Source organism: Anas acuta, chromosome 2 (assembly GCF_963932015.1).
Source record: "Anas acuta chromosome 2, bAnaAcu1.1, whole genome shotgun sequence".
Lineage (NCBI taxonomy): Eukaryota > Metazoa > Chordata > Aves > Anseriformes > Anatidae > Anas > Anas acuta.
In genome coordinates, this window is record NC_088980.1 from 133,126,748 (window position 1) to 133,140,406 (window position 13,659).

Here is a 13,659-nt window from a genome sequence, read left to right on the forward strand (position 1 = left end):
CCTCTTTAATTTTTATTACTTTCAGTGATTTTTATGAGGAAAGCTAAGATATGAAGGGCAAGGGCAGGGCTTATGTTGAAAAATATTCTCATGCAGCTTTGATGTTTTAAGCTGCTGTTGTTCTCAAATCCAACTTAGCTAGAGCACTAGGACAATAGCAGTCTGCAAACTGTGAAACACTGTAGCTGCCACAAATACATTTATGTATATATAAATATTCAATAAATGTTATGACTGTTATGGGTTAGTTGATAACACTGCATTTGCTCTTCTGCAAGCAGAAAAGTATTCAGGTGTCCAATACTGTACTAAGAAAAGACCCTGAACTTTTGAGTCCCTTTGTAATTGAACAAATGAAATTAAATCCCCAAATCCATCCATAGAAAAATAGAATATCAACAATTTATGAACTTCTTTATGAACTTATGAACCATGCTCAAGGAAAGCTTTTTCTTCAGATCTCAAGAAGATGTAATCGAAAAGCCAAGTCTGAACAAAAAGGTTCTGTTATTGGTAAGTTATAGGTGCATTGAGACTTTTTAATAGGAACTTTGGGACTAGCAGAAGAATTATAGGGGTGGACTTGATTAATGAAGAGTGTTCAAGGGTTCATGGTTGGATTCTTTTCCCTTTCTTTGTGCACCTACTTACATTGAGTCTGTAGGGAATAAAAGTGGGGCAGATTAAAAAGTAAAGAGCAACTTAAAACTTCAAGTCTTGGAATAATATTTATGACTGTTCTAGCTCCTCATAACTTAATTCTCTACTTTGAAAATGCTGAAAATCTTTATAATCTAATGGAAATTTTTTGAGATTTTGGTACTTTGGTACTTTTTTTTTTTTTTTTTGCGCTATTTTTTGTTATAAAATACCGTCAGTCTGGATTTCACATAAATACTCACCACTGAGGTGCAGAAATCATCCTGGCACACACAAGTGGTCTTAGTTCCTATTTACCAAGTTACAGAGGAGACTGGATGGTCTTGCACCCTTCTCTGTTAATTAAGATCTTTGCCAAAGTCTTTAGAAACGTATTTCTTTCAGTGTCACCATCCTCTTTATGTCTGTAATCACAGTTTAAGAGCTGGCTTGATTCTTAGGGATGTGGTTTTATGCTCAGCAAAGCATCTTTTCATTGGCCTCAAAGTAACAGAAGCCTTAGAGGATTTTCCTTCCTGTCATGACAGAAACACAAGGTTAAACAGGTGCAAGACTTTGCTAGCCCAAGTGCACTTTCATACTCCTCCTTCCCTGTAAGGGATGAGAAGAGAGTTAAAAGACAAGAGAGGGCTATACCTGAGAAAAGGGCCATAGGATGGGATTTCTGCAGCCTTTATCAAACAAATGGCATGTAAAATTGATAATCCATCCCTATGCCTGCCTTCATTCACCAGCACCTCCTCATCAAGACATTTTATGAAATATTCCATTTTCTTCTCCTTTGTGTAATCTTTTTGACTTGTGCTTTTAATATATAATAATTACCCACATATGATTTAACCCTGCTACAAATGAGATTTCAAGTCAGCTTCTGCTCTAACTTCTTGTTACTCAGAGACTTCAAGTTACTGATGACATACATATGTGACTTGCTTTGCCAAGTCTTGTACTCTACTAACACAGCTTCAGAAGTAACTTTCTCTCCCTCCCTCCTCCCTCCCTCTCACACATTTGTTAACAATGTACTCAGTTAGTCTCTTCCTTCATTTTCTTTTCTTTAGGCAACAAAGCCAGCTTTTTTTATTATTATTATTACTTCGTAAGAACTTTTATATACAGTCAGGCAGTTTTGAGATGGATAGTGGGTTTTAATTTCTTATTATTATCCTCAAGATAAGACAACCACGTCATTCACACAAAATGCTGGATAAAATCCCGATCCTGTTGACATCACTGGTGGTCCCAGACTTCAGTTAGAACAGGTTTTCCTCATCACCTTTGTCACAGACTGTAAGATGTTGAGACCCGGTTTTCCAAAAATAACCTTGTTTGTTTTCCTTTTTTGTCTTAATCAAAGTCAGCTATTAAAACAACTCACCAGCAGGCAGTCACACATGAATTTATATTTAATGGTAAGAAGAATGCCCCTGATATTGCTTGTTTGCTGCTCACTAAGGACAGGCTTTAGGTGAATCAGGCCTTCCTGTGCTTTGTTTGACTGGTGATTGAGGCCATAAAGCCAATTTAACAGGACAAATTGCAAAATTATCCTCTTTTCTATTTTCTTCCACAGAAAGGAAAAACAGACCAGAGAATAAAAATTGTTATCGCTCCCTGGTCAACCAAAAATACCTCCCAAAGCGCAAGACGTGTCAAATGGTTAATACCTTTTGAACTTTCCTTTGAGCTCCGTGCTGTGGTTTGGGCCCTTGGAGTCTGCGAAGCAGGAGCCGACAGTGATGGAGCTTCCCTGTGCACACATGGTTCAAACTGCTCTGAGAAAAGGCACATTTGGTCATTGTTTGCTTAAGTTTGCAGCAACAAATGCAGATGCGTGGAGCTGGATGAACACCTGGCATTAATCAGCTGCTGCTGCAGCTATTTCACAGCTGCCTCTGAGGAAGGCAAAATGCTGGAGTGGAAATATGATTTCGGAGTAACCAGAAATCTTTAAAGGACCTACAGAGGGGAGGGAGACCTCCCTAACAACATTTACTTCCAGCCTGCTTTGGCCATCAGAGAATTTTTGTGTTAACTCCCTGACATTATATATGCAGAGATCTGCATTTCTGGGGACTGAAATGTGTGTGTGCACGCCTGTGTGTGCATGCAGGTGCTTTAGGAGTTGCACAGGTATTGCCAAAACCCAGAAGGACCCACATGTGTTACAGCCAGGAACCAGAGAGACCAACAGCTTTATTCCTTCTGCAGGAATATCACAGAATCACAGAATCACAGAATTTCTAGGTTGGAAGAGACCTCAAGATCATCGAGTCCAACCTCTGACCTAACGCTAACAGTCCCCACTAAACCATATCCCTAAGCTATATTTTGATTCACTGAAGGTGACTATCCTGTCTCCTCTCAGACTTGCTTTCCACTGCTTGTGCAACGCTCCCTTTGCAAATCTGCTTTCAAATCTCATTTTTCTCACCATCTGCTGGACTGTCTCCACGAAGGAGATTCCCACGGTTGGGTAATGGCCCCTGACTTCTAGGGGCTGGAAGCAAATGAACTTCCAGTGACCTTGTAGCTGGTGGCCTGCTTGTACCCACTGATGCCCATTTTTCCTTCAGCTGAGGCAGAGATACAAACATTGTGCACCCCCAGCAGTCCTACATGAGGCTCTCCATCAAAGAATCCATACAGCATACAGCAAGCGCAAACACAGCAGCCCATTGCCTAAGCAGGTCTCTTGTTGCTGGCACACGCTACCTAGGCTTTCAGCATCTTCACAGCCCACCCACAGCCGCAAGAACAAGCCCATGATATTTGGCTTCCAGCTGTAAGCCCCAGTGGGGATTTCCCCCTTTCCAATATCTTCCTCTCTCAGCCATGAAATATTCCTGTGCTGAGTCCAGCAGAAGCACTTGGTTGAATGGGTCCTTTCTCCAGCAGGGATTCTTCCCCCTGAAACATCCTTTTCCTCTGTTATAAGGTAGACAGTTTGTTTGTTTTTCAAGTTTTTGGATGTGTTACAACACCAGACATATCTGAGGGGGCAGTGCAGACAATTCAGGCTCATTAAGCAGTAGCAGTTGTTGATCATCAGCTGCATGAGGTATGGTGGGATACAAGGGGAGGGAAAACAGGCATTCGTCAGTGACAGTTTTTGCTAATGAGGCCTGACATATGTATTTATCTGTTCTCTGGTTAGATGGTGAACAATATGTGAGCTTTGTTAAATTTAAAATATTTCTGTCAATAGCTAGGAAATGAAGTATGGCTATAAAATAATAAAAACAATATAAAAGAAAAAACAAGAAACATAACCCAGCTCCTAAAGGTCTTCAGTCTGAGGTTAAAGAGAATTAATTCATGTTAAGCAAGTCATATACACCTCATCTAGTGAATGCATTTAGCTCATCAAAAGCAAGGGATATTTATCCAATTCTTTTCATCCAGGTTATAAATGGGAAAGTATATCACATCAGATACATAAAGTTAGATGTTATTTCTTATCTTTCATTTTATGATCATTCTATATATTCATTATTTATTTTTATATGCTAGAAAAACTTATACACTTTGGAAACAAGAGCAATATATCAATTACTACATAGATAATTTAACACCGGTGAAAATCCCCTATTCCTCTTTGCCTGTTGGGAAGCGCCTACACGGCAGGCACCAAATCGACTGTGGTGCAGAATAGATAAATTCAAGATAGCTGTCAGCCAGTAAGCGTGGCATCACGCTGTGTGAGGAGCACGAGGTGTTGCCAGTTCTGAGCTATGCGTGTGGCTGCAGCCAGAGTGCCATTTAAAGCCCTTTCACATAGGTCTAAGTGACACTGGAGGTATTCTTACCCCAGCTGAGCTCTCTAGCTCTGGACCCAGGTGACTGGGGCCACAGCTGAGGAGGGGAAGCTGGGCTGCATGAGTGAATAGCCTTCGTCTTATCTGACATCTTTTGCTGCTTGAGGAAAGCTGTTGCCCATGTTTTATAGTTCTTGCTGTTTGAATTTTCCCTTCTCCTCTATCTTTCTGTTGATCTGTGTGAAAAGAGACAAGCTCCATGGTAGAGCTACCATTTATTCTCTCTGGTGTCTCCCCTCTTTGTCTTCAAAGACAGGATTACCTCTCCAGTGAAGAGGATGCATAAAATTCAGTGTAGCAGTGAATCAATGAGGTATACTGGGGGTACTAGATGGCTGTGATTACATCCATTTAGTACAGAATATCCTGTATGTTTTTAGATAGCAGATCTAGCAGAAATAGCTCTAATGAGCTATTGCTCACACATGTAATCCCCTTTTATCAAACATAAAACATAGGGATGATGAACACAGACTACTAGAGGATTACTGGGATGGGGAGAGCCATCTACTATGATGCTGTGGGACACCAACTTGCTTTCTGACTTACATTTTGGAAAGATAAATATATAACAGACATGTGGCTATTTATCTTCACAAAGACCTCTCCTCCCTAGGGTCTTTTCTTTTGGGTGTGGGAATTTGCACTGCCTCTAAAAATCCTTTAGATCGAAAATCAGGACATTTGAATTCTCTGTTAGGGATGTTTTTTTTTTTTGTTTTTTTTTTTTTTTTTTTGTTTGTTTGTTTGTTTGTTTGTTTGTTTTATTATTATATTTTTTTTTCTAACCAGCAGACACCTTCCCTGCTTCATTCTGTCTCTCAAAATGAGGCCAACTTTCTGTTTGAGGGTCAGAGAAATAATACCTGTGTTTCAGAGCTGAGCTAAGTCCTTCTTCTGCATATCTTATAAAAATTTTAACTTAAATGATTATCTGTGCTCATACATGTGTTGAAATGGTAGCTGGGGTTTAAAGCCTGTTCAGTGTATCTATTTATGATTACTATTTTTTGACATTTACAGACAGAACAGAATTTACAGTCAGATCCAAACGAATAATTTCAGAAGTCTCTGCAAGCACTGTGGATACTAAATGTTCATCTTAGTTATGGGGATACCTTGTGGTCTAGGCATCTCTTTATTTTTATTCATATAGGAAATTTATCTCAATATTCAGGTATTTCACTATAATGGCAACAAAGTTTGAAAAAAGAGATAGCTTTAAGCATGGGCTTAAAAGAGTTTGTCAGTTACACATAAATCATGGAACAAGTTTTAGTCTGGTATTGAAAAATAATAGGATGGAGAAAAAAAAAGCAGAAGAAAAATTAATTTCATTTAACTTCACATATCTGGAATGTAGGTACCTCCATCTGAGCTAGTAACACCAAGAGCCCTTTATAGTCAATGGAGAGAAACTAGTTACTTTGAAGCCTAGCAAATCTTCTGATTTTCTTTAGAGATTTACTTTAAGATGAAGGAAAACTCATCTTAGAAGTGCATGTTTCTCCCTGCTGACTGTAAAAGTAAGTCTAGACAACTGGCTCAAATACAGGCATTTCCACTGAAAATGTCTCCTTTTGGTCAGAGGCATATTACCCTCCGAGGTCACACTCACTACTGATCTAAAATGGTTTGGAGTATAATGGATAGAAAAGCATCTCTGCATTCCCTGACCGTTTAGATTTCTGTTCAGAAGCAAACATATTAACAATAGCTTTATTGCTGTTGATGTTTTTATAAGTGACCTTTCCTGGTATAACTGTTAACATGCACTTGGAGTAGAATATACCTTTGCCATCATTTTGAACTTTTTCTTAATGCTTAATGTTTATGCTTCATATGAAGAATTTCAGGCTTGTAAGAGGGTCAGGTTCTTGGCTGGGGTCAGTAAATGCAGTGCATTTTTTAAATGCACATACTCTGATCAGTTCACTTAAAAGCTTCAGTACATCATTTTGCAATCACATATCTCAGAAATAATTTATACAATCAATTAAAGAGCATTATCAAGGGATGATTTGACAACTGTTGCCATGCCAACCAATGAAGCAGAAAGCTCCTCAGCGTTTAAAGGCTGCACCTGGTGATAGATACAGCAGATTTTGAGGACTCAGACAGAATCGCAGATGTCCAAAGGTGTGGAGGGAACATGATTTAAAGCTTGATGTTTTTCCATTTTTACTGGCGAAAGGGTGTTGATGGCATGTTGTTCACTTTCTCATTAAAATTCTGTCATTTTTCACAAAGTGTTCTGCATTCAGGGCTGAAAATTGAAGTGAGAATGCACTTTACAGACTGATAAAATATGATAGCAAAATGGATGATGTTCATTTGCAGGCTGAATTAATTAAAAAAAAAAAAAAAAAAAAAGAGTTTGTGTCAGTGCATTTATGAAAAGCCCGTTAATCAAACACAACTTTACTAGCCTTAATGGACACATCTTAAACACTCTTGCATTAATATTTAAAATTCCAGTTAGCAAATGGCTTCCAGTGCATTGAGCTAAAAAGTAATTAGAATAGGTCATTACAAGAATAAAACTGTGCAAGTTGAAAGTACACTTTTTGTTGGCCCACAAAAAGTTGGGCATTGGCTGCTCAGTCTTCTTATTTATGTTTACATCCTCACCTACACCGTAGGTCAGCTCTTCATAATGAGAGACTGAATTTTGAAAAAGAAAAGTTCCATCCTTTCCTCCTATGACATTCGTGTAGCTACAGGAATTATGGTTAACACTGCTGGTCCATGTTAGCTGGAGCACCATCTCTTTCAGAGCTCCATTATTATGGTTATACCTGTGAATCGTTCAGAACAGCAGCTTCAGATGTTCAGTAGGTAACTGGAGTCCAGGTTACTGTAGGTTCTCAGAGATGATTTCTTATGACATACTTACGGCCTTAAGACAATGGGGTGCTGATCTTGGTTGGAGCCGTTACTAATGGAAACCAAATCCCTTGTGTGCAGAAATATCAAGGAACAGTTTCTCATGTGAATGGAAAACTTGAATAATACCAAATTCTCACTGCAAATTACTTCCCATAGAAAGTCCATAATTATCTCTGTGAACCATTTCTGGGATGTCCCTCTTGACCCCAGTGCAATGAAAACTGTCAGAGACCTTCTGTGACATATGTTAACAAATTTCTTTCAATAGCTTTGGTATATGAATGACTGAAGCTTGGCTTAAAATCTATTGCATTCATCTGATTTGATTAAGGAAATAATTGGCTCCGTAGACTTGTGGTCTTTTTCTAGTTTTCTCCCACTCACAAAATCCTCATGTTCTTTCTATTTCCCCACTCAGTAAAGACATCAGTTTTGCAAAGTAAGTATCCTGCTTGCAAATACAAAAAGGTAAAAATGACAGATGTAAAAGAGCATTCAACTAAATACATCATAAAAATAGAAGTGTGGAAGACAACTGCTGGGTCCCAAGTTGCCCTCTGTTGTCATGAACACTTGAATTCTACACCATTTTACATGGTTGTCACAGCCCAGCTCTCAGCCTGTTCAAGAACCAAACTCCCCTTATGATTTTACACAACTCCAAATTTCCCATCTTAATTTATTCACAACTGTCTTTTGAGGTAGGCTATTACATGCATTTTCATGGACTATCTCCTGCCATCATTGAGCCATTCCCTATGATATTCTTGAATCTTAAAAATTAACCATGAAAATAAATTGCTTGGTGGAATACAACTGTAAGTTATTCACTTGCAGACAATATCTCACCTGGCATCAGGAGCTGCAACTGTTATGACAACAAGAAAGAATTACTCCTTTTTTCCAGACTTGGTGTTTTTTCAGGTGACTACTTGGCAGATTCATAACCATTTTACAAAAAGTGGAAATTGCTACCTTTGGCTGAAAAGAAGACCCGACAACATAACAAACATGAATAGAAGGTCCAGACTGAGATGTTACGTATGTTATCATGCTGTTTTGGAGAACTTATGGCACAGTCTCACAGGATATCATTTTAGTTTCTCTGCATAAAAAGGTTATTGTTAAATGAGAGAGACATTGTGTACTGCATTTTTTTGACATTGCAGTGACAACAATCTTGGTCATGTCTGGAGACTGCTGTAATGGCCTGCTGTCTTCTCAAATGTCATGATTAGGTCTGAAGACAAACAGCAGGACCAAATGACCCAATCATATTTTATTTTTCCTCTGATAGATACAATTCACTGACTATTTTGTGTATAAGTGAAAAACTATTCGCATACAAAAATAGACTGTCAAGAAGCAATTGCAGTGTTTCTTTATCATGTTCACAGTAGAAGAAATTACAAGGCTGTAACTCTTATCCAAGCTTGTGTCATAATAATATCTCACTTCTTCTTCTCACAGCCAAATGACCTCAGGACTTGGGATAGGTGAAGAAATATGTTTAGGTTGATTTGAGAATATTTTAAACAGAAGTTATGAATAAATAGTAGAACTTGTGATGATTCATTGTTCTGGGGCTAATTCTGGCTTCTTATTCTATGAATCACACAAATGCCTGCATGCCTAGGCCACTTTATTGGCTTCTGTGGCACCTCTTTTCATGCTGAACCAGAACAAATCCTGGCAGTTCACAGGCTGGAAAAAAAAAAAAAAAAATCATTCTGCAAGGTCTCAGGTCCTCACATATCACATATTTTTTCTTGCCTCTGAAAGGATGGATGACATGTAGTGATATTAACAGCTGTGATATCTCATTGCAGTTTGTAGATGTAAGTTCAAGAAGTGCACCAAAGGACTGGCTCAGCCAAAAGTGGTATCCATTCACGGAGAATGGGGATCCAGTACTACACATATTTTTCTTCTCTGTGAGATTAACTACAGGTGCTTGTTTTTCTTACTCTAATGGATCATCCCCTGTGCAGAGGAAGAAGGATGGAGGTATAAAAGCAAAACTGAGGGTTTCTTTTGTCTAGAATAGTCTTACAGTTCTCTCCAGTCTATGATGTCCCAAATCTGCCCTGTAGGCTTCAGTCCCAGACCTTCACTGGCGCTACTCTAATGTCAGCAGAAGCCTCAAAGGGAAAGTTTCCATATGGCTTCTGGGCAGCATAGCCTTGCTTTTTTTTTTTTTTTTTTTTTTTTGGAACAACAGATAAACACCATCACACACAATAATTCAGTTGCTGTGAGTTCTCCTCGGATAGTCATATTTTCTGGCTTTGTATGAGGGCTTGAGCCATAAAAGCAGGTTCCTAATTTGCTAAGGTCATGCAGGTTGGTATGGGGAAGCTGGATGTCCTCCTTCCAGTGCAAGTGGCACATTCTCCCTGTACATTCCACAGCCTGCCAAGGCACCACAGCCCTGTAGGCAGCCTTACCAGCAGCAGAGTGTGGCTTATCTGGCTGCCTGTTGTGTACAAGAAGCAAGTAAAGCAGCTGGTGTATTTTAGCAGGATTAACTTTGCTAGAAATGATTTTTATTCTTCAAAGTTTGGTTTTTGTAGCTGCTACAGGCACTGTAGAAGACTTTCCTGGTGTTATGCAGAGGAGCTGCCTTAGCCAGCTCTTGGGGGTTCTGGCTCTCTCAAGATTGGACGTATGTGTAGGCATCTATACATCTTTTTTGCAACTATACTCTCTTCAAAGGGTGCATATTAGCTTCGTTTAAAAATATATGTTTATTTATACCTGTTTTAAGCTCCATTTCTACATCACAAATTAACAGTCACTTAATGCGACCAAGCAGTGTCCTGCACACTCACTTTTTGTGGTCTCCTAATCTGTCCCACAGAAATGTGGCTTCTCTGCTGCATGGTGGCGTTGTTTCAGCACAAATGTTAGAAAAAAAATCTCTCTTCAACATCCTGTGGCTTGATGTTTAATGCAGTCTCCATTCTGAGGGACAGGATTAGGTTTGCCTCCATACAGGCTGAGGAGGGACATGAAGTGATGACTTCCTTTTCACAGATGACTGTCCTACCTCTTTGGATGGTCTAGGAAGGCAGAGGGCAACAAACCCTGCGTGTCATGGTCTTGAAAGTCTAGCCAGGGCCTCTGCAGCTGTTTTAAGAGAATTTTTTTTTTGAATGGTGAACATGAAGCACACTGCAAGAATATTTCCATTTCCTACTTGCCTCTTCCTCAGTGCCTTTCTCCTGACTGGTGTGAGGGGTGAGTGAGGCAGCTAGCTGCTCTGACTTGATGTTCAGACAAAAAAAAATGAACGCAGAGTGCCAAGCCCCTATGGAGTACCCGTGCTATCATATCAGCTAGCAGGCCAGCAAATGGTTTCTGGGTCCCAACTTTAAATTTCAGTCCTACAGGTATCTTCAAGTTCTACATATGTCTTGCTTTACCTGAGTACTTCGCCTCCTGGCCTGAACCATAGGTGCTACTTGCTGGCAGAAACAAGGTTGTGGTCATAAACAAGTAATTTCATGTTTGTTTGTTTGTTTGTTTGTTTTTGTTTCAGAAGAATTAAAGAAGCTAAATTTTGTGGGCTCTTTGTAAGTGACTTCCAGGACAGTTTTCTGAAGATCGTTAAGCTTGCCTGTCTTGGTTTTGTATTACTGTAGAGGAAAACTATCCACATGCTCTCATCCCAAATCAGAGACTGTAGCAGATTATGCCATTCCAAGTCTACCATTTGCCATTATCTCTCTCTATACCATATAATTCCTTCCTCTTCTTATAACCTGCACCCGCCCCACCCCAAAAAAATTCTTTCTTGCCCTCAGTTTTAAAAAGGTAGCTTTGTGTTTCACCAGAACTCTTGTGAAAAACACAAAAAATACTTTGGGGGAATTAATCTAACAGTGTTGTCTTAAGATGCATATTCAGAGAGTCTACTGTTATTTATATTATGTGACAAATTAAAGTAAAAGAAAAAATGGTTGTTAACAAAACACCTTGAGTTTCACAACCTAACACAATACAACATCAAATCTTTAAAAAGTTCCTATCTTGGGGTATTTTTTTATTATTATTTAAAAACACGCATATGGAAGGAATCAATTAAAGTGCTTATATCTCATCAGTTTCTGATAATTAATATGAGCTCTGAGGGCTTTATGGATTGCTGGTTTGATAATTCACTAGCAGCTGAAGTAATAGAGGTTATGATGGAAAGATGGCCTCATAGCTGCCTTGTGGAGTGCACTAAATGATTGAACCCAAAGAATAATAGGGATGGAAATTGCTGTGTTCATTCATGGATAATATATGACAGGAGTAAGGCAAGCAGCAAGTTAGCAGATGACTCAGCCAAGCATCTATGACTGAACAAAGTGTGATTCTAACCTTCTGTCATTGAAAATATATTTAATGGAAACATTATCATTCTGATATATTGCTTGCTAAGATAAGACATGTTTATAGCACAGTTTCCTTGTGATGCTACTATAGGACTAGATTCTGGCACACTTACTGAATTGTACTTCACCCCAAAATAAATCTACTCCTCCTGGAGCAAGAGACTATTTGAAATGAGCAAGTGAGCCAGAAGCTGGTCCAAACTTAGCTGGAGCCAAATATCACCAGATAAATATAAAGGATCCTATTAATTTTTAATACATCGAGAGGAAGATACCTATAAATACTGAGGACCACATGGAAGGATATTCCTTTGTTACGAATTTTCCAGCCTAAATCTAGAGCACTGGACAATATATATTTATTTTATTTTATTTTATTTATATATTTTTTAATTAACAAATAGGAATGGCCACATGCCTCAGATGCAGATCAAAGAAGTGAGATGCTGAAGGCACGGATTAAAGTTGGTTGCCTTTTCTCTGCATCTGGGAGAGCTCAGTTTGTAACATTTTTATTGATAGGAGCACTCAGGTGTTCAGCAGTGGAACAGAGCACAAAGTCTGGAGTGTTGTATTAAAGTGAAATTTGCTGAAGGGAGGGAAAGGAGGATAAAATTGGAGCAAGATAATCTCTAGAGCACATTATACATGTATGCTGGTCAGGGATGGCTTGCAGCAGCTCTGCAATACTGTGCAGCAGGACCCTGCCAACAGAATTCATGCTGAAAACATATGTTCTCCTGCTCAAACCAGCTTTTGCTACATCTGGAAACCAAGAGTTTGAGGGGGAGGGAAAAATAAGGCAGCAGCATATGTGATTCTCTTCTAAGAGAAACCATTCATTTGTTCATGAAAGAAATCTTTCTCCTTGTATCACCAGCAAAAATTCTCACAAAGTTCTGGAATGGATATTTAAAAGCTGGGCTAGGAAAGTTTAAAGAAGAAGAAAAAAAAAAATAAGGTAGGGGGAGGGAATAAAGGTAATGGCAGACATTTATGACTTTTTTTCTTTTTTCTTTTTTCTTTTTTTTCTGAAGTAAAGTCACGTTTTGATATCAAGAGCAATCTTATTTAGCAAAAGTGGAAAACTTGGCAAAAATATTGTTTAAAATGACTGCAAGACTTGTAAAACCCCCAAAATAACTCTGTTTTGCTGTCAAAAGCCTGGGAAACACAAAACAGATGTTTCACCCAGCCTCACTTACTCAGCCAGATCTCTCCTTGCTATGCAGGCAGCTGCACCACATGTCTTTTCTGAGAAATGAAATAGTGCTTTCCTTTGACACTCCTGCGTCACTCTCACTGACCGGCCGGACACTGTCGTCAGAAGAAGACAGCTTCTGTTATACTTCCCAATGCCTCATCTGCAGAATCTGTGAGAGATTGAGCAGCTCCCTGCTTTGACAAATATGAGCACTAGGTACAAATTTCTGCAAGCCTTTATTCCTCAGGCAATCAATAGAGCCACTTAAGTCAGAAAACACTACTCAGTGTAATGGGTGGTGGCAGTTTCGCTCTTGGTTTGCACCCTGAACAATGCATGCATTATTAGAGCTAATGGTACACGTAATAATATAGCCTTGAGACTGCAGCTTGGGAGTGCCATGAAGAGCAGATGATTGTTTTATTTTTGTTCGTGGGAGAAAGTGTGGTGAGTAACAAGGAAATCAGTCAAGCTGCATCTGAACTCTCCCTGCTGGGTTGCTCAAGGAGGGAGGTGTGAGGTCTGGGACTTCTGTCTCTAGCTGACTTTTTGGGGCACTGGCCTCTGTATCCTCCACACAGCTGCTGCCTCATCCTGGAGGCATATGATGCCTCTGTCTCAGCACTATGGGATGTTCAGGTCACTGGCCAGGTGCTGGGGAAACAAATCTGCATGGGCAGAGGCAGTGATCCATCCCCTCCTCTTC